This window comes from Callorhinus ursinus, unplaced genomic scaffold, assembly GCF_003265705.2.
Source record: "Callorhinus ursinus isolate GAN/ISIS: 27379988/994484 unplaced genomic scaffold, GSC_fseal_2.0 scaffold2, whole genome shotgun sequence".
Lineage (NCBI taxonomy): Eukaryota > Metazoa > Chordata > Mammalia > Carnivora > Otariidae > Callorhinus > Callorhinus ursinus.
The window spans coordinates 76729540-76749660 of NW_027397064.1; the positions used below are offsets into that span (position 1 = coordinate 76729540).

The 20121-nt window shown below is 37.8% G+C and overlaps 1 pseudogene; it reads right to left on the reverse strand.

Moving 5' to 3' along the window:
• Positions 1-702: 702 nt before the first annotated feature.
• Positions 703-20121, reverse strand: part of LOC112810679 (large ribosomal subunit protein uL29 pseudogene) — a 38481-nt pseudogene continuing 19062 nt past the window's right edge.

Consider the following 20121-nt stretch of genomic DNA (forward strand, 5'->3'; position numbering starts at 1 on the left):
TTAAGTTGACCTGCCCCACCATCCTTTCCTGCCCCCACATTCAGGGTTGCACTTGACAACTAACCATGAGCTGAACAAGTTTTAAATGCAGCAGATACCATCAAACCAGTGCCTCCCTTTGAAAACTCGAGAGGCTGGCAATTTCCATAAAAAGGCCACACAGTCCCTCTATATCCTTTATTCACATTCTTGTATTATTTGTGCCATTAGATTTGAGGCTAAGTCCACATCTCACATGTGGCCCCTGTGAACAGCTTCACCCCATAACCACTGGCTCCCTGCCCATGTCATGAGCAGACTGCCTTTGTGATCCTTTGCTTTACAAGACCTCCCCTCTCTGTTTATATACATAAATTCATATTTCTCCTCATCCATGAAGCCTTCCTCACATGACCACTGCAGGCTTCATTGAGCCTTCTCTTCCCTTTGAATTTTTACAAATACTAAATTGAGTGGCACAGACTAATTACAATGGGATTTCCATGCCTCATTCCATATTAAAGGTGTTCTGACTTCCCCATTCCCTTTTGCCTGGAAGAATGTCAGAGGATAATCAGTGGTTTTTGTTGTTGGTGTTGTTTTATTTTGTTTTGTTTTTGGTTTGCTTGTGCTATGGGCAGATAGAACCACTTCTTCAGGTGCCAATGCTAGTAGTTCTACTAGGGACTGGATTCTATCTTATGCTTACTTTTTTTTTTTCCTTCAGTTTGTGTATGTTTTATAATCCTGGTGCTCAGGCCTTGCATACTTCTGCAGTGAATATAGCTGCTCCTTCCACTGCTGCTTCTTGGTCTTCAGGTTCTCCTCCCACTTGTTCAGCCGGTGGCAAAGGGCGTGTGTCTTCTTGGGCTGCAGATCCCGGGGCTTATCCTTCTTACCCTTGTAGAATTTCCTGAGGTTCTCTTTCTGAGTCTGGCTGATGACAGTGAGAACACGAGCGATGGGTTTGCAAACAGCTGGGATCTTGGACAGTTTGGAAGCCGTTCCACCTGTCACTTTGGTGATGTGCAGCTGGGACAGCTCCACCTTCAGGTCTTCCAACTGTTTAAGCAGCTCCTCCTTTTTGCCGTAAGGATCTTGAACCTTAAACTTGGCCACATCTGCATTGTCCTCTGCCACCACCGAGGGATAGAGCTCTCATGCTTACTTTGTATCCCTGCAGTTTTTAATGTCTTGCTCTGCATGGGGCAGATGCCGTACGTATACTTACTGATTGACTAATGGGTTAATCCTAAGATGTAACCATGTTTAACATGAAACTATTATGTGGAACACACAGTCAATTTCAGAATTACAAGGTAAAGTGAAGTAACTGTTATTCTGGAGTACACAACACATATTTCACGACAGTGAAGCATACCTGCAAATAATAAAATTATGGCTAGTACTTATGGAGTGCTAAGTAAGCACATATTGCCCAACACTGTTCTAGATGTCTTACACTGCAAGGTAGATACTGTTACTATCCCTTTTTTATAGGCAAGGAAACCAAAGCACAGCTATTAATTGGTTTTTTAAAAATTATTTATTTATTTATTTATTTATTTATTTATTTATTTTTTTGCACAGCTATTAATTGTAGAATCAGAATTTGAACCAATGAAATTTCATTCTGTACTCAACTACAGCATTAATGCCTTCAGATCATTGGAACATCATGGCTTATAGCAATCAGAAACAGCGGTAAGGGAAGTTTCCAAGAAGTTTGCTGGTAGGTTTGGCAGTGACTAAGCCAAGTGTCAATTTCTACATGTTCTGCTTGTGAAAAAGACTGTGAGCATCACTCATTTTACTACCGATAAGCACCATAGGACATAGATGCAACATGTTCTAACAATCACCGCAGTAGTGGTGACTTCAAATGCAAGGACAATATAAGATACAAATTGATGATGAATATACTTTTAGAGATCTTGTTTCTGTTCATATTAATTAATGTATGAGACATAAGATTTCTGAATATTACATTCGTTTTTGTGTAAAAAGCCAGATAATAAATATTTCAGGCCTTATGGACCTCATAGTCTCTGTCACAGTTATTCAACTTGGCCATTGCAGCACAAAAACAGCCATGAGCAATACGTAAATGCATGGGTGTGGCAACGCATTTACCAATAATACTTTATTAACACAAATAGGCAGTGTCTTGGGTTTTTGGTCCATGGCCCTTAGTTTCCTGACTCTTGGTTTAGGTAAATAATTTTTGCCCTGTCAGTTTATGACTGGGATGGTGGTGTCAAATCTATATCTTCCAAATTATTCCCTCTATAATTCTGTTAAGAACAAATGAATAATGAAACTACTTCTTAATTTCTCTGCCAGGCTTTCATTATTCTTCCTATCCATGAGTTTCTAAAAATGTTAGAGCTCTAAAAGCAATAGCAAGCTCTGTGCTTTGCATATTGCTGTATATCCATTGACTTTAAGGACCTGGGAAAAGCACAAGTACACAATTTTAGTTTCTTGTAATTTAGATGTTTCAGATTTGCTTTCAGACCTTAATTCTCAAATATTCTGGGTGAAAACCTGGTAGCTGAAAGAAGGAAGTGATGGAAGGAGGGAATAAAGGAAGTCAAAAAAGGAGAAGGGAGGGAGCAGATGAGGGACTCTGAACTATAAAGAAAAAAATTTTATGGTATTCTTAAGACTTAGGCTATTCTGATATGGAGCAACTTATGAAATACCCACCATGGAAAGCATATAAGTATTACAGCCCTGTCTAATAAACACACACAATTATTGCAGTAAGTAGGTGTTACTTGGAACAACAGAACCAACCAGCATGAAATATTTTATAAAACTCACAGAACCAATGCATGGGCTTTTTCTTCAAATGCTGCAATTTTAGAATGAAAGTATACAAGGAGATTTTATTTAATTTCTATTTGTATTAAATACCCCCCCCCCCAAATGGAAGTGATAGAACATTGCTCTTGACTACAGAACAGTTGCTATAAACCAGGCAATGGTGAGTCCTCATTTGATCCTTCCATTTACAGTGATGAGTATGACAGATGCCATGTCCAAGAATTTGATCAAGCTTGAGGGAAAGGAAAGGGATCTCTCTGAAGTGCTAGCTACACTGTGGGTATGGTCAGAAGATAGTAAATAGGGGCACCTGCCTTAGTGGTATGGAAAGACTCTGCTTTTCCTGAACTTGGCCTCTGGGCATGAGAATGGGTCTGTGGGAAACCACACACTGAGAAGAAAGTCAACGTATATTGTATTTAAGGAAACATTTATTTTCCTTAAGATGGATTGAGGTTGTGACTTTCTGAAAATTCTCTGGTAACATTTGCTGAAAATTTCTCTGTGTGTGTTAATATAATGCCTCTCTCCTGAGGAACCGGGAAGAGTGAGAGGGCTACCTGGGCCTAGGGTGGGTGGAGACTAACCTGGAGTACTGAAACTTCTTCACCCCACCTCACCATCCACCATGGTGGTTACTGGTGGCTAAACGTAGGTTTGGGACTCCATTGCTGCTGGTGTCTTATGGCTTGATCCTACAGGAAAAGAAACTTTTGTGGTCACGCAGTAGGTTTCTTCTAAAAGGGTGTGTATAGAAGACAGTAATGTGGATGTGCATCTGTGGGATTCATTTGAAAAGAGCTTAACTTTGTTTTATGTTTTTTTTTTTTTAACGTTTCCCACGAACTCTGGAAATAACCATATTTAAAGGTTTTAAAGTTGTTGCCTTATGTTGGACTTGATTTTAATTACCCCCAACTTGTTTGTGAAGTGAGTTTCCCCTGAATCTTGTAGTGTGGGTGGTGCTTGGAATTAAGAGATGCATTATAAAAAGAATCCCTCTGTGGGAACCTGCATAGCAGTGTGGGTATGAAAACCCAGGGAGGTAGGGTGTGGGAGTCTTTGGTGGAGCTGAGACCCATAGTTGTGTGGGGGAAACCATAGGGAGAAGCATCTGCCAACAGAATGGCATATAAGCTGGTGCAAGATCCCAAAACAGTTTTCTCAAAATGAAAACAAATATTGCTCTCAAAATCAAAGAATCAACAGCAAGTTTCTGTGCTGACTCACTTGGCTTCTACGTCTTACTCCTACAGATTGCCTGAAATAAAACATTTTAAGAACTCTGGTACCATGAGAAATTATCAGATGCATCTGGCTATAAATGTATTAATCTTATTTCCTTGCATTAAACCTTTTAAGTTGTTCTCAGTAGTTGCTAAAAACAACCACTTAGGCAGCCCATCTTGTACCTGGTGTCTGTGGCAGTGTAGTTCCTCAGTTAGATTTAGATTATGGCTACCCTTGGCTGATTAAAACAGAATGGCATATAATGACAACGTAAGTATTGGGTTTTCTCCTGTGTGTTCAGGTGGACAATTCAATGGTATTGTTGCTACTACCATTCTTATTCCTTCCATATTTCTCCTTTCTGCTTTAGAAGAAAAGGAGCCACCCTCTGTATGCTTTGTTTCTAGGAATGGGAGTGGGAATGAGCACATGGAGATGGGTGCCATTGGAGTTAAACAAATTAATTAATATTGAGCAGGTGGTATGGGCTTTAAAATCAGATAGACACGCTTTGGGATACTAGGCAAGACCCCCATTCTTTTTTAACTTCAATTCTTTATCAGTAAAAGAGGGGATAATAATGGAACCTTTTAATTAGGATTGTTATAAAAATTTATATGAAAAATGCATAAAGACATTTAGGACAATGCCTGGGTCATGGTAAGCACTCAGTAAATGCTCTTTACTCAGTAGGTATTTCTTGAATTAATACCCAAATATTAAAAGCTGATCAACATAACAATTTGAAAGATCCTATTACCATTTCCAGTGGAAATAATTTGAATTCTGATTTCCTGTATCTGATGCTGGCTAGGAGGTGATAGCTTCTCCTTTGCTCCCAATTAACATCAATATGAGTGGGCTTTATGTAAATGAGACATTTGCATTCATAGTGACTGGTGGAATGAGTTCTAAATCATGTGGACTGTTTAGCACCTCATTTTCTTCTTTTTTTTTTTTTTTTTGATGTTGTTCTAATGCCTGCATCCAATGCACCTGGGGCTTCATGTCTGACTGAGCTGAAGTCATGAAACAAATATGTGAAGTCTCTTTTTAAATTAATGACATACGCTTCCACTTTTTATGTTTTGGGCAAATAAAGGTTTCCAAAGCAGCTATGGGCAGTTCATAAATGAAGTGAAATCTCACCACTTAAATACTTACGTTTTCAAATTGCTGGTTCATTTGTATCAGGGACAAATGGAAAAAGTTGCTGATGTTGGTGCTAGCATGAGCTTTTCATATCAGCATAACCATGTGATTAAATATGATAAATAATTTATTAATTTTTAAAAGTTGTTGGCATATTTTCCTTGCCAGGAATGTCTTTTCCACTCTTCTCCCATATGATAATAATAATAGTAATAATAGTAAATATAATAATAATAATAGCAGTAACTGTATTTATGGACTTGCTTTATATCAGGCATTGTTCTAAGTCCTTTACATGTTTTAACTAAATTTAATCTCAACATCTCTTGATATGGCAGATGCTATTTAATTCCACTTTTACAAGTACAGAAATTAAAGCTCAGCAATATTAAGCAAACTGTTTAAGGCCACACAGCTAACTAAGTGGCACAGCTGGGGTTTAAAGCCAGGCAGTTTGTTCCAGAGTTCATACTCTTAAAAATTATACTATGCTGCCTCTCCATTTAGTTCATTCTCAAATTTTCTTAAAAGCTCAGTTCATTGTCACTTTCTCCTGATCTATTTCCCCCGCCCAGTATACCCCTCCTTCCCTAATTCCTATGGCACTATTTCATTTATGTCATGCATTTGTCATTTAGGAACCTCTACTTGGCATTGATAATTAATTGTTTTCATGTATAGGTCCTGTCTGTCCCCGTGCATCATGCCTAGTAAATGTCTCCCTTGGAACAGGTGGTGATGGGTGAAAAATCCTCACTTTGAGAATATCTCTCTATACAGGAATAGTGCAACACAGATATCAAGGAATAAATTCTTTTCTCCTATTTGCAGATATATGAGGTAGAAAACCAGTCTGAGGTAGGAGGAAAACTAAACATTAAGGTTCTTGGATTCAGTTCTTTGTTGCTTGTGTGTGAATGATCATCTTGAGTCCATATGTTTGGAGAGTTATTTTACCCTGGCCAACATTTTACTATAGAGTTTTATTTATTAACATTAACAAGAATCATGGGACTAGACCCTTATGCCTTAGATGGAAAGTTTACACCTACTAAGAGAGTCCAGAGCAAGGCAATTAGCACTTATGTTTTTGAGTTGAATGAATGGAAACCATCTGAGAATTAGAAAGCATGCCAAAGTAGCCGGCACAATGGAAATCAAGTTTTCAGAAATGGCTAACTGGATCCTGTAACTGCATAATCATTTTCAGAGACATTCCACAGCCAGAATTTCTTAAAACCCAGATTACATTGGTTTCTTTCCATAACACATCATGCCTAACTGCTTGTTCTATAGAAATTTTTATTCCTTCTGTGGGAGATGTGTTTCAAAATGGGACCAAAATTCTCTTCTTGGCAGTTGGGAGTAGGTGAACTAGATATGGCTGAACTCAGGAACTGGAGTTGGAGCATCTAGTATTTGGTGGGCTCACTTGACCAGTGGGACAAAGAAATCCCCGTTGTAAATTTCACCATTTATGGTCGTCAGGCAAGAATCCATATTTACACAAGTAAGTAATGAGGGAAGGTAGAGAATGCCCAATAGAATTCCATTGTTATACTTTAATTTCCCCCAAATCATAGATGAGAATCATGGCTGCAGTGCCATGCTAACCTGATATCAATATTAGCTTGAAAATGTTTTTAGGCAGAAGAAAGCAACAAGGGAGAGACTTCTTTGTTAGCATCTATCTGGAAAACTGGCGTGATAAACCAGCACGCCACTGCTGCTGGATCTGAAAGAGGGGAGGAGGGGCTGTTCTTTGGATAAATCCAGCTGTTCTTTGGATAAATCCAAAGAGGTATCGATTTTCTAGTGCTTTTTTGGAAATGCCTATGTTGGTTTATGTTGCATTTTCATTCACTCATAGTTGCTTCTGCTAATAAAGGTCCTCTGGTGGCAGTAATTCTTCTCAGCAGAGTGAAGTCCTTTAGCAATGAAATCCTTGGTGTATTCACTAACATGAAGTGCGATCTGTCCTTGCACCTGGTACACAATCAGTTTTGCAGGGAGTCACATTGCTATTTATGCCTTTTGTTTAGTCACACAAGGGAACTAGAAAAAGAAATGTAGATTTTCACCTTGACTTTTACAAGGTACATTATGAGCTGTACAACTCCTTAGAATGAGCTTGGCAGTCCCTAGTTCTTAGGCAACAGTGATTTGCAACTGGATGTAAGGAAGAGGGACATTAATTGCTAGTAATTAGTAGTTCACAGAGTATTTTTTTTGTTTGTTTGTTTGTTTTTACTGTGAATTAATCAATCTCCTGAGAAGAATGAGAAAAGCAAGAATGAATAGAAAAGCAAGGTTTTAGCTTTAAAATCCAAGCATTTTGAGTTTAATGCCATACCAATGACTCACTCTAGTTTTATTTTGTGACTCACAAAGATGTATGTCACCTTCCCTCTTTTAAAATTTAATATTATTTTATCAAAATTCTACATGTACATTAAATAACTGACTGTACATGTACAGTATTGAAAAAGCCAAATCTTTTACAAAGCTCATAATAAAAAACAGCAATCTCCGGCTCCACTCCTTTCCTCTTTAATTCTTAATCTCTGGAGGCAACTTCTTTCAACTTTAAGCTATTTCTTCTGCTGTTTACTGCCATATTTCTAATAACTTGCTTGCAACATCATTTCTTGATTTTTTTTTCAGCTTTAGGTCTTATTTATTGACTTCTTACTATGGAAGGTAAAAACTTAGTGCTCTTAATAAGAAACCACATCCTGCAACCTCAGGATACACGCCCACTCTTCATCTTCTCTTAGTGTGTTGCTTTATCATTTTTGATTGCGTCAATATTCACCAATTACACTATTGGTGTAATTATATAAATTGGTGTAACTATATAAATATTACTCAGAGGTGTGATGTATGCCAAGGTATAGTTACATTTCCTATCTTTTATAAGTTTAGGTTTTCCCAGAGTTAATAATTGGCTTTCTCTGTCTCTCTCCTTCTTTCCTTCTTTTACCTTAGGTTTCTCTGTACTTAAGCAAAAATGATCACTAACTCATTCTCAGCTGTCTGCCAGAAGTGTAAATCTCCTCTGCAATATACCCAGTCCCTATGAAAATATTAGGTAATCAGTTTAGGTCCTTTTGTTCTGGGAGGGGGAGAGCTGGAAGCACGTCCTTCTGGGGGCCCTCCTTTCTGTTTGGGTCTGGACCGGTTGCTTGCTGGACCCAGTGCGTAACTGCCACCCTGCGACTCCTCTTCACACCCTAGGAGAGGGTCTCTTTGCTTGGCTTCTATAAATGATTCCCTGTTCCCTAGACCCCATGTCTTTCTTGGTTTTCTCCCGTAATTTGGTTTAGAACATTATTTAGTAGTTGATCTGAAAGGGGGCATGGGAAGTAAAATTTTTGGGAACTTACATGTAGATCATGATTTTGTTTTGTCCTCACACAATTTCTTGTTCGGTCGGGTAGAGATGTCTAAGATGAAAGTCGTATTTCTGCCGAGTATTTGACATTACTGCCCCTGAGTTTTGAGCTTCCAGTGTTGCTATAGAGAAATCTGATACCATGGTGATCCTTGATCCTTTGAATCTGGACTTTTTTTTTTTTTATATTCTCCCTGGAAATTATTGAATCTTTTCTTTGTCCTTTCCTTTGTCCTGAAATTTTTAAATGATGTTCCTTATAATTTTTCTTTCATTCCTTTGTTTACTACTTTTAATCTGGGAACTCTTGCCTTTCAATTTGGGGAAATTTTCTTTAAATTAAAAAATTTCCTTCCTTCTGTTTTATCTATTCTTCTTTTTTTTCTAAAACTCTTATTATTTGGATGTTGGATTGCCTGAATTGATCTTTTCTCTCCTGTATTTCATGTTTTTCCTTATATTCTACCTTTTCAGAGATTTATTTATTTTTATCCTCAAATCCTTTCATTGAAATTTTAATTTCTGCTATTATCATTTTAATTTCCAAGAAATGCTTTATATTTTGTTTCCTGAATGTTCTTTTTCTTTGCTTTCTTTTCTTGTTTCATGGATATAGTGTCTTTTCTTACTTTTCTACGTATATGAATTAACCTTTTTCTTTCTGAGTGCATTTAGTTTTTTCTTCTCTTCCCTTCCTTATCTGTTTCTTCTCAGACAGTTTCTGTTTGTTTATTATTTTGGTCTCTGTCTTTTACATTAGAAGCCTCCCTCTAGTGTCTGGTGACACTGGGCTGTCCATTTACTTTTACCACTTACCTGATTATGTTTGTATATTTGAAGACTTTAATGTGGTTTCACGTCCTCTTGTCTTTTGAATTATTGTCACGTGCAAGTATTTTACATATATGTAAAACCTTGCAAAAAGCACTACGATCATTGTTTTGCATAGTTAAAATTCATTTCTTTTTATATTAATTTCACATCTTACTTTTCTTGATGTTCTTCATTCATCTCTTCATTTCTTGGCTTCTGGGATCATTTTCCTTCTGCCTGAAGAATTTCCTTCAGTGTTTCTTTTTAATTCAGGTGTGCCGGTGATGAATTTCTCAAAGCTTTTGTTTGCTGGAAAAGTATTTATTTAATCCTGATTTTTGAAGGGGATTTTCACTAAGTATAATATTGTAGATTGACAGTTACTGTCTTTCAGCATTTTAAGATAGACTTCACTGTCTTCTGTCTTTCAACATTTCCGTGGAGAATGTGGCTCTCAGTTGTATTGTTGTTCTTTGGGAAGTAGTACTTCCTATTGGAAGTAGTACGGCTACTTCTAAGGTTTTTTTTTCAGCAGTTTTACTGTGATGTGACAAGGAATAGCTTTTTTTTTTTTTTTCCCTGCTTGGGATTTATAGCACTTTTTGAATTTGTGGGTTAATGTTTTTCACCTGAATGGTGAAAATTTGGAAAATCTCAGCCATTTTTTCTGCACATAGTGTTTCCATTTAATTTTTTTTCAAGATGTGTTTTTTTTTGAATCTCCCAACTTTATTGAGGTACAATCAACATACAAAACTGTATAAGTTTAAGGGGTTCAGAGTGATGATTTGATATATGTTGTGCTGATATGTATGTGTCATATTGCAAAATGATTGCCCTAATAGGGTTAGTTAACACATCCATCATCTCACATAGTTATCTTTTGTTTTGTTTTGTGGTGAGGACTTTTAGGATTTACTGTCTTAGCAATATTCAAACATACAACACGATATTGTTAACTAGAGTTACCATGCTGTACATCCTTAGAACTTAAATTCATCTAATAACTGGAATTCTCTACCCTTTAACCACCTTCACCCATTACTCCTCCCCACTCCCTTCCCTGGCCCACACACACCGCTGGTAACCACTAGTCTACTTTCTATTTCTATGAGTTCAATTTTTTAGATTCCACACACAGTGAGATCATACTCTATCTTTCTCTGTCTGACTTAGTTCACTTAGCATAATGCCTTCAAGTTTCATCCATGTTGTCACAAATGTCAGGGTTTCCTTCTTTTTTATGGCTGAATTACATATATAATATAATATGACATAATATAATATAATATAATAATATATATGTATGTATCACATTTTCTTTATCCATTCTTCCATCAATGGTGATATGACAGTGAATTTAGTAATGAAAACCCTCCTCTTTGAAGAGCTTTGCATTCTGCTGGAGAATATGGCAATAAACTAATAAATATATATTATAATGTCAGTATGATGTACAAGTCATAAAAATAAAGCAGGGTGAAAAAATACAGCAGGGTGATACTGCTTTAGATAGGACGGTCACAGTCAACCTCTTGAGGAGTGACTTTGAGATCTGAACAAGCCAAAGGTGGACCCAGTGTATATCATGCAGGGAAAATGAAAACAAAATCACATCATCTAGGTAATTGGTCAACACTGTGGCATAATACTTGCATATTTAGAGTTAGAAAAATCTTTAGTCAGTTTATTTTATTTGGTAATCCAGATCCCTGTTCATCTAGGATAATGTTCTTTAAAATGTATATGGTAGATCAGATATACGAAGATTACAGGTATCTGTTCAATTTGGCACACCTTTATTGTATCTAAACCCAGTAATGTTTATGATAGATTTTTTATTTGTAGTAAGCAAAATTCAGGTCCCATTTGCTGTTTCATCTGTATGAAGATATTTATTAGATTCACTAGGAACTCTCTTCAGAATCACTTTAGAAAAACATTGGCTCCATGGGGCGCCTGGGTGGCTCAGATGGTTAAGCGTCTGCCTTCGGCTCGGGTCATGATCTCTAGGTCCTGGAATCAAGCCCCGCATCGGGCTCCCTGCTCAGCAGGGAGTCTGTTTCTTCCTATTCCTCTGCCTCTCCCCACTACTCCTGCTCTGTCTCTCTCACTCTGTATCTCTCTGTCTCAAATGAATAAAAAAAAAAAAAAATTTCTTAAGAAAAACATTGGCTCCAGGGAATACAGATGGGTTAGTTTTCTGATTTTCTGTAAACTGCAGCAAAAACAATGAAGTGAAGTTACAGACTGTCACACTGTCTTCTCCAGCAGGCTCATGGAAATGCCTATTCTTATACCAGGGAGAAGTAGCTCCTCCCTGAGTATTTTGGAGCGTGATTCGGCTCCGTGATAGGTGTCTGGAAGATAAACTTGTCTTTTTTTCTTTAGTAACCATAGAAGCAGGTAAGAAAGACCGCGGTCCCAGCATGTCTCTTGTTGGCTGTGGGCTTTGGCAATATCTGACGTCCCTGGCAGGTGTGCTCAGCTTTCTCATTCTCTTTGAAGCCTAGCTATTTGCACTCCAAAGAAGTTAGGATCCTCAAGATGTCTAGTCCGAAGGTGGTATTAAACCCGATGTTTTATTTACTCTTCAAAAGCTCTGTCTTTGAGAGCATATTTACCAGTAGGTAAAGTTAGGAGAATTTATAATGATAACCTGAAATATTACCAACTCTGTATTTAAATTGCCCTGCTTTTAGAATGTGTTTGTTTTGGTTGTGGTTAAAATAACTTAACAGAGCTAATTGATAATTTGAAGTGAAACATATTTTGAATCATTGTTTTAGTTTTTTTAAACCATGCAAGGGTTTTGATAGCTCGATAATTAATTATAATGTGCTCAGTAAATGGACATGAACAAAATAAACATTCACTACATTAACTAAACTAATTAATTACTCAAACATGAAAACAATAAAAAATTGCTTTAAAATAACCTAATGACTTATCTATATTTTTACCTCTATAAAGTTAGAATTTAATAAATAAAATATTCATAAATTATGTTTATGATTTATGAATCATAAATTCATAAATCATAAACACATGGCTCAAGTTCTAAGCAAAGGAAAGAAAATACATAATATACTAACCAAAAAGTCAATGCTGTAACTGCTGATAGTTTTCTTTCCTGTGGGCTCTCCCCTAGTCCATAAGTCCCCAGAAATATTAATCAAAAGTGTGCTGTGTATTCTGGGCTGTTTTCAGTAATATAATATATTTTATATGGAAAATCCATATGTAAACTATTAGTAGGCAGAACATAAATACAGATTTTTATATCATTTGATTATGTGGCTCAAATTTGTACTAAGGTTTACTGTGTATTTTTGTAGAGTTAATTGATCACATAGGGCTTAGACTCTATTTTGACCTAATTACTTGGTGTGGAACCATATAGAAGCTGCTGGGAACTTGACTTGCCTGATTATACTCTGCAATGCTAGCGCACCTGTCCCCAAAAGAAATTTTGTGCATTGTATGTAATATTATTTGCTATTTGTATATACTTAAGCTGGTAAGACAAAGTCCTCCTGTCTTCAAGAACACTCCTTGCTTGTATGTGTCTGTGTGTGTATGTAGGGATAATCTAGAATTCAGTCTCACAATCTCATGTATGGGAGATTGTTTTTTGTTGTTTTTTTGTATTTTTTTTTTCCTTTTATCAGGGGATCGTTCTGTTGTTGCTGAGAACGTGTGGACACTCTGCTTATGAGTCTTTGTGTGTACACTGTCTCCACTGGAAAGCTGAGCAGTATGTTTTGGGGGCATTTGTCATCCTTTTCCTAAAGACTTCCCTGTATGCTTAGTTTTTCCCTGATCACACACACACCTGATTATAATGGAGACATCTCACAAATATCAAAGTTGTGACTTTGTTTTTCCCTTAAAGGACCCAAGGGAAGGGCCTGTGGATTTGGTGCTTCAAGGTGAGCGTGCTCACACACATATACTCTCTCCTGACCTCTCCTTTTCTTTTCTTTTTCTTCATTAACTTCAAAGGACCCACTCCTGTCCCTCAGGCACGTGACCTCAGGCATCCTTTGGGGAACTTCAGTCTCCTTACAAGAGGAAGAGATAACCCCTTCAACACGTATCTTTTATCCCTTCTGGGTCTTACAAATTCCAGGACCTCCTTTTTGTCTGGGTGCTCATGGAAGCTCTCCTCTGCTCATCAGTCAGAGCTGGGCTCAGCTACTGTGGCTGAGAATGCACGTGGGTGCCCAGTTCCTGTGTTGTCTGCCCAGTAGTGAGTTATGGCCAATGTCTTCACTTGTTTATGTCCGAGGCAAGCACGCTATACTAGACGAAGGAGAGAATTATGTTTTCTAATCACACATGAAAAAACTGATTTCTCATGTCACATAACTTTTTTTTTTTAAGATTTTATTTATTTATTTGAGAGAGAGCGAGAGTGAGCATGCATGAGTTGGGGGGGGAAGGGCAGAGGCAGAGGGAGAAGCAGACTCCCCGCTGAGCAGGGAACCCAACACTGGGGCTCAATCCCAGGACCCTGAGATCATGACCTGAGCTGAAGGCAGCCACTTAACTGTCTAAGCCACCCAGGTGCCCCTCATGTCACATAACTTTGACCATGCTCCCTGATTATAAAATAATCAGCCCCTACATTTTTGTGCAAATGGGCATTTTATTTGTCATGTTCCTGTATTATGTCTCATATCTGTGGATTATTTCTCCCCTGTTAGAATATAAGCTTTATAAAGGCATGGGTGTTTGTTTTGTTCACTGTTCTATCCCAATCTCTGGAATAGTGCCTAGCATATAATAAGTGCTCAATACATATTTGTTGACTAAGTGAATATTATAAGCATTTTACACTACCTACAAATGGCTTCTTTTTTGCCACAAAGAAGTGGGGGTATTTGTGAAGAGAATGTCAATTTAGAGTAGTTTCTATTTTATTGTAGATTTCATGCCAAATACAAAAGAAAGTTTCTAATTTATCCGCCCCCTACCCCCCAAAACACTGATACTGATCAGGGATGACTCAGGTAAAGAAACTGAAGAACAGAGAATACACAGAATTTATTTTACTAATAGGCACCTGGAGGAGTCTAGACTTGGACCTACTTCAAACGGATCTGGTTTAAATGGCTCACACTCAGCATTCAGAATTATAACTACCATTTGATGAGTAGACATAAAGTTTGCCTCTCAAAGCTAATGAGTAAATTTAAAAGTATACCTATCAGTAGTAAGTAAACATTATACATATAGCTTTTTCCAAGTTAAAGCTTGCAGTCACTCAAGGATGTTAAGCATCTGATTTTTAAAAACAAGAAAGTTCAATAAGAGTAGATTAGGAATAAAGCAGTAGATACCAGTGCTGGCTTCCAGAAACTTGAGCTTTGTGGTAAGTGGCTTTCACACTGGGTTTTGAAACTGTTGTGCTGGGGCAAGTCAGAGGCAAAGGAAACATACATGTAACACAAAGAATGGAATGAATGCAGGATTCATTCTTTTGAGAATATGAGCACTGTGTATCAAATGAGGGAGAAGGGCTGATTGGGTTAATTTTCTTTCTGGATAATAAATATTGTGGCATAAGGCAGTAAGAGTGGGAAAGGACCACTGTGAATGACTAAAAGGAAAATTGCTAAAATTTCTATGTTGGTAATTGATCTTAATGGAACTTAATTATTTTATTACCATAATCAGTCACCTCTTATCTTGCTTTTGCTTCCACTCCACTTTAGGAACTATTAACTCCTATTACTTAGCTGTGGTCGGGAAGAAACTGTTTGATAACAAGTTTTAATTCCTGTTGTAGTGTAACTTTGGCAAACTCATTTGTCTGCACTCAGAGCATTGGAAAAAAAGTTATTTGTAAGACGAGCTGGGGTGGGTGAGATTGGTGGATGTGTGGTATCATTGTGTGTATTTTTACTCCCAGGGCCCAACGTGAGAGCTCTGAAGTCACAAATCATGTTTATTTATTCTGTATTCCCAGTGTCATACATAGCACCTAATATAAAGTAGGCACCTCATAAATACTTATGGAATGAGCAGTAAAAATAACTCATGTCCATTTAATTCTTCATATTACTGTTGTATCCCAGAAATGGAGATGATCTATGTATTGTTACAGGTCAAATGACTGTTTTAATTGGTTCTTTATCAACAGATATTATAGGTGCTGCGTTTCAGATGCAGACATACCCTATTGAATTATATGTTTTCCCTTTGTTTAGGCTAGTACGCATCTCAAAGATGAAGACCCACGGCCAAAACTAGGCAAAATACTAGGCAAAAAATCGGATTGGTTATTTCAAGGTGACTTTCCTTTAGGGGATGACAAGGGTGTACAGGAAAATTACCCAACTAATGCTGATCAGGTGATTCTAGTCAATGAACTGGTTTAAGAGTCCATTTCTGAGAGAGCTGAAACTGTAATTAAGTCTCAGTTTGGTGATGCGGGCTTAGCGTAAGTGACTGCATTTTGGGACTGTTGTCTTGTTTTTAACACTATATTTACTTATTAGATGTATTAAGGAAGAATAAGTCACCACATACTAGTAGGGACATCTCAGAAAAGACCATATTTGACCGAATAACTTAGACCTTTGGGGAATATATTTCCATGGGTGACTGAACTGCACACTATTCTTGAGGAGGAGATGGATCTTAGAGTTAGAGAGGGGATGACATTTTCCTAAAATGGGGAGTATTATGTGGCATAATACTTCACAGTATTATGCAGTGGAAATTCAGTATTATACCAGTGGAAATCAGCAAGTAACTGGGAAAGTTACTTTAATACTTTAAATGCCACATACAAAGTATTGTCAGCTGTCACTACTAACACCTCCATGGTCTGTAGTGGAGTTCCCCTCAGTTCCTTATCCTCTGCCAACCCCACGTCCTGCCAATGTTTGCAGCCTGAGATACTCAGCAGCAAGGCCCAGGAAAACATTTTTATCTTCCATTGTCACTGTGAAAATGGAGTTGCATTTTTGGCATGCTGAATTTAGCATATCTATTGGATATTCAGGTAGAGATATTGAGTAGACTATTTGTCTGAAGTTCAGAGGACAGGTCTGAGCTGCTAAATATGGTTGTTGCCAGTAAATACATGGTATTTAAAAGCAAGAGACTAGTTGGGGTAGTCAGGGGAGTCAAAGCCTTGGGGTGATTTTGGGGAGAGGAAGAAGAGGAGGAACTAGGCAGGGAAATGAAAAAAGAATGATCTAGTGAGGAAGGAAGAAAACTTGGAGACTCTCAATATCCCTCAGACAATTGAAGTCAGTGTCAAAGATGGTGGTGAGTCAGGGCTATAAAATGTTAGTGATGCCTGCAGATGGGCCATTGGAGGTCATTTTTGACTGTGATAAAAGCAGATTTGGTCAAAGAGGTGGGCACAATTCTCTTTGGATTGGATTTAATAGAGAATGAGGAAAAAAAGAGTTGAAGACTGTGGGAATAGATAAGGAGAGCAAAAAAAAAAAAAAACAGGGAAGAAGCTGGTGGGAGAAGTGGAGTCAATAGAAGATAATATCCAGATGTGACTGGGCATTGCATTTAAAAGGGAAGAAAACATTTTAGCCAGTTCATGTCTCCTAGTGTCCTGCAATGTCTTCTCATCATGATGAAAAAAAGAGATTGGTAAGACACAAGGTAGGCCTAAAGACAGCACTGTAGCCTTCCCAGGGACCTTCTCAATTCAGCTATGCGGTTTCTCATTCCTTCTCCCAGAACCAGAAGCACACCTGGAAGATTCGGAGGTCAACAAGTTTAATAGGAAAATCTTCACATAAGATCCTGATGATGATAATCCCATCCTTCCCTGCCAACTCTGCTGTTTCTCTGACATCCTTTCTATTATCCATATCTTTCCTTTTAATTCAAAGAGTAGGACAGATAGGGAGACCCTTCAAGGCATCACTGATTCCCATTATGCTTTGTCCCCCACGTGCCCATTCTGTCTTCAGGGGTACTGAAGTAGAATCCAACAGTCTGGAACCTGATTGCCTCGTTCAGTCATCACTGCACTGTCCCACTGAAGTCATAACCCATTGTTATTCCAGTGCTCAGTGAAAGAAAGAATTAAGATTAAAAAGGCCTCAATTTTGTGGCATAATTACAATGTCAGGATAGTATTGGTTGGAAGCTAAATAATATATTCGTGTTTTTTAGATGTCAATAGACTTTTATCTGCTATAGCAAATCACATTTCTTCTGAAAAAGAAAATGCAAAACAGTAACGCATTCCCGGCTCTTATCTCGGACAGTGATTTAAATTGTGTAGAAGCAGCTCTCTCTCTGTGTCTCCCCATCCACAACATGACTGTACCCTCACCATGATGATCAGGGACTCTTACCTCTGCTTGCTTCTCTTCCAAGCAGCAAACTGTGATGTCAGCATGTCACTAACATACTGGATATGTGTCTCTGGAGGTTGCCATGGCGAATCTGGAGCCAGAGCCTCCCTAATGAGCCTTAACTATCGCCACCTGACAGAGCAAGCATTCTTAGACATTTCCTGTTAGATTCCGTGTCGGCTTTGGCTGTGAAAGCAGTTGCTTTCATTTCTGGTAGCAATGTGGCATTGGGTGGGAGTAGGGGTGAAGTCTTGTTCAGGCATGAAGTGTCACTGGATCTGACAGAGGAATTTCTAGGGCTGGAAACGTAGCAGGTGCAACAGGACACTAAGGAGACATGTGAAGTTAAAATCTAGTTCCTGGCAGTTTACATGGGTTCTCGAGTATTTCACTGATTATACTTATTTCTCATGGCATTTGGTGTCTGCTGGTGAGTGATGATGAAGAAATTAGCCACCGTAATGGCCAGACCATCACATAATATAACCTCTTAGAGGAAGAAAACCGATAGAGCCCTGATATTTTCCTGGAGAAGTATAACTTTTTCTACAAGAGCCTTTGAAGTAAAAGTTTGCTGACATTGACTATATCACTCTCCTTAAATGTTACAAATTTTCTCTTTCATCAGTTATCACAAAATCTTCCCTCCCACTTTCCTTGAGTGTCATAATTTTTTAACTAAGAGGGTCATAGATTATAACTATTTGTAAGAGAAGGCCCATAAGTTTGTGCTGTGTTAAAGAATCTAGAATGGTAGCTTTAATAAATTAGCCGGGTCTAGTTTTGATTCTGTGTTGTGGTCTTATTTTCCACAATATATAAACATATAAACTGTACCTCATTTTAGGGAGTGGAAATTAATTTGAGTCAGAAAGAAGTAAAAAGCAACCCACTTGGTCTGCCTTTGTCAAGGAGACAGACATTTTTGATGCTGTTCTTAGGGGAGTAAGAAGATTTTAATAGAATATAACAGCTCTCTGGAGAGAAGAACACATTTCTTATATGATGAGGGTGGTTATGCATTATGTCTGCAGAAATTTTTTCTTGAATCCAGATTTCAGATCTGCTAAGAGGGAGGCCCTGGAAAAGACCACTGTGTGGTAGAAGCAAGAAGGGAAGATTGGTCACATTTTCCCGAGAGGTAGATAAGACAACAGAATTTTAGCATCCACCAGGTATCTGTCAGGTGGTGGCACTTTCCAGCAAAAACATAACAGGGATGTATCAGTGACAGATTGAATCGGTTGTCTAGAGATGAAAGACTCCCCAGACCCTCGTTTCCTCTTGGATTCAGCTTTTGATTGCTTGCTTTGTCCTTTGTATCTCTTTCCTTAACTATCTCCTTGGTTCTTTCTCTTCTTTTTCAGAACCTTAAGCTTATCTTTTAAAACTGATTTAGTTTGGGTTTTATGGCTTAGAGAGCAGCTGAAACTAACAGGAAAAATACAAAGAACAAACCTGGGTATTTCTTATTGTCAAAGAACAGATGCTGTGGCAGGTGCTTCTGGTAAGATATTATAATCAAACAGGCACGAAAATGTAGAATTTCATTTCTGCATCTTAAAACAATGCTCTCAACTTGCTGATTCATTCGTGTGATTCAGGAAAAATTAATATTTCAGAAATTTTCCCACAGTCTATAAGATAATGATATGTGGCAGTATCCTTTATGTACTCCCATAATGCAGATTCCTCTGGAAGGAATGACGTTCACCTCTTAATTAAGTCCTTCTTACATTACATTTCATGCCATTCATACATTTCAGGAGTTGCTCTCTGCTCCCAAAGAAGAGGGGATGTGTAATCATTCAAACTAATCTCAGTAGCCAAAAGAGTATCTGGTTTTGATAAATCCCTGTGTTTTGATTATAAGCAGAATATTCAGGTTTTTTGCTTGTACATTTGTCTTCAGTCTGGTGTAACACTTCTCTCTCTAAGTTGCTCGTATCTCAAATATTCTTTTTGGCTTACTTTATGTTTTTATTCTTTGGGCCAAGAAGATACCTGTCAGTTCCTTTTAATGGCTCTTTTGGCTACTCTTCAGATACTCAGTTGTCCATTTTTTAGTAAACTGTTGGCAATGGGATTTAACCCAGGTCTTTTGCCTAAAGAAGTTGCTGTGTACCGGGTCACAGTTGTTCAGGCTGTTTAGACACCTGATCTACAGTATGGGCTGGGCAGGTATCTGGTCCATGATTTAGGGCTGCCACCAGATCTTCTTGATCTTAGAAAAAAAAAGACTCAAGATGTCTTGTTTTTTTAAGCAAGACTGTTCCTGGGAAAGTCTTTCTTTTCTTTTTCTTTCTTTCTTTCTTTCTTTCTTTCTTTCTTTCTTTCTTTCTTTCTTTCTTTCTTTCTTTCTTTCTTTCTTTCTTTCTTTCT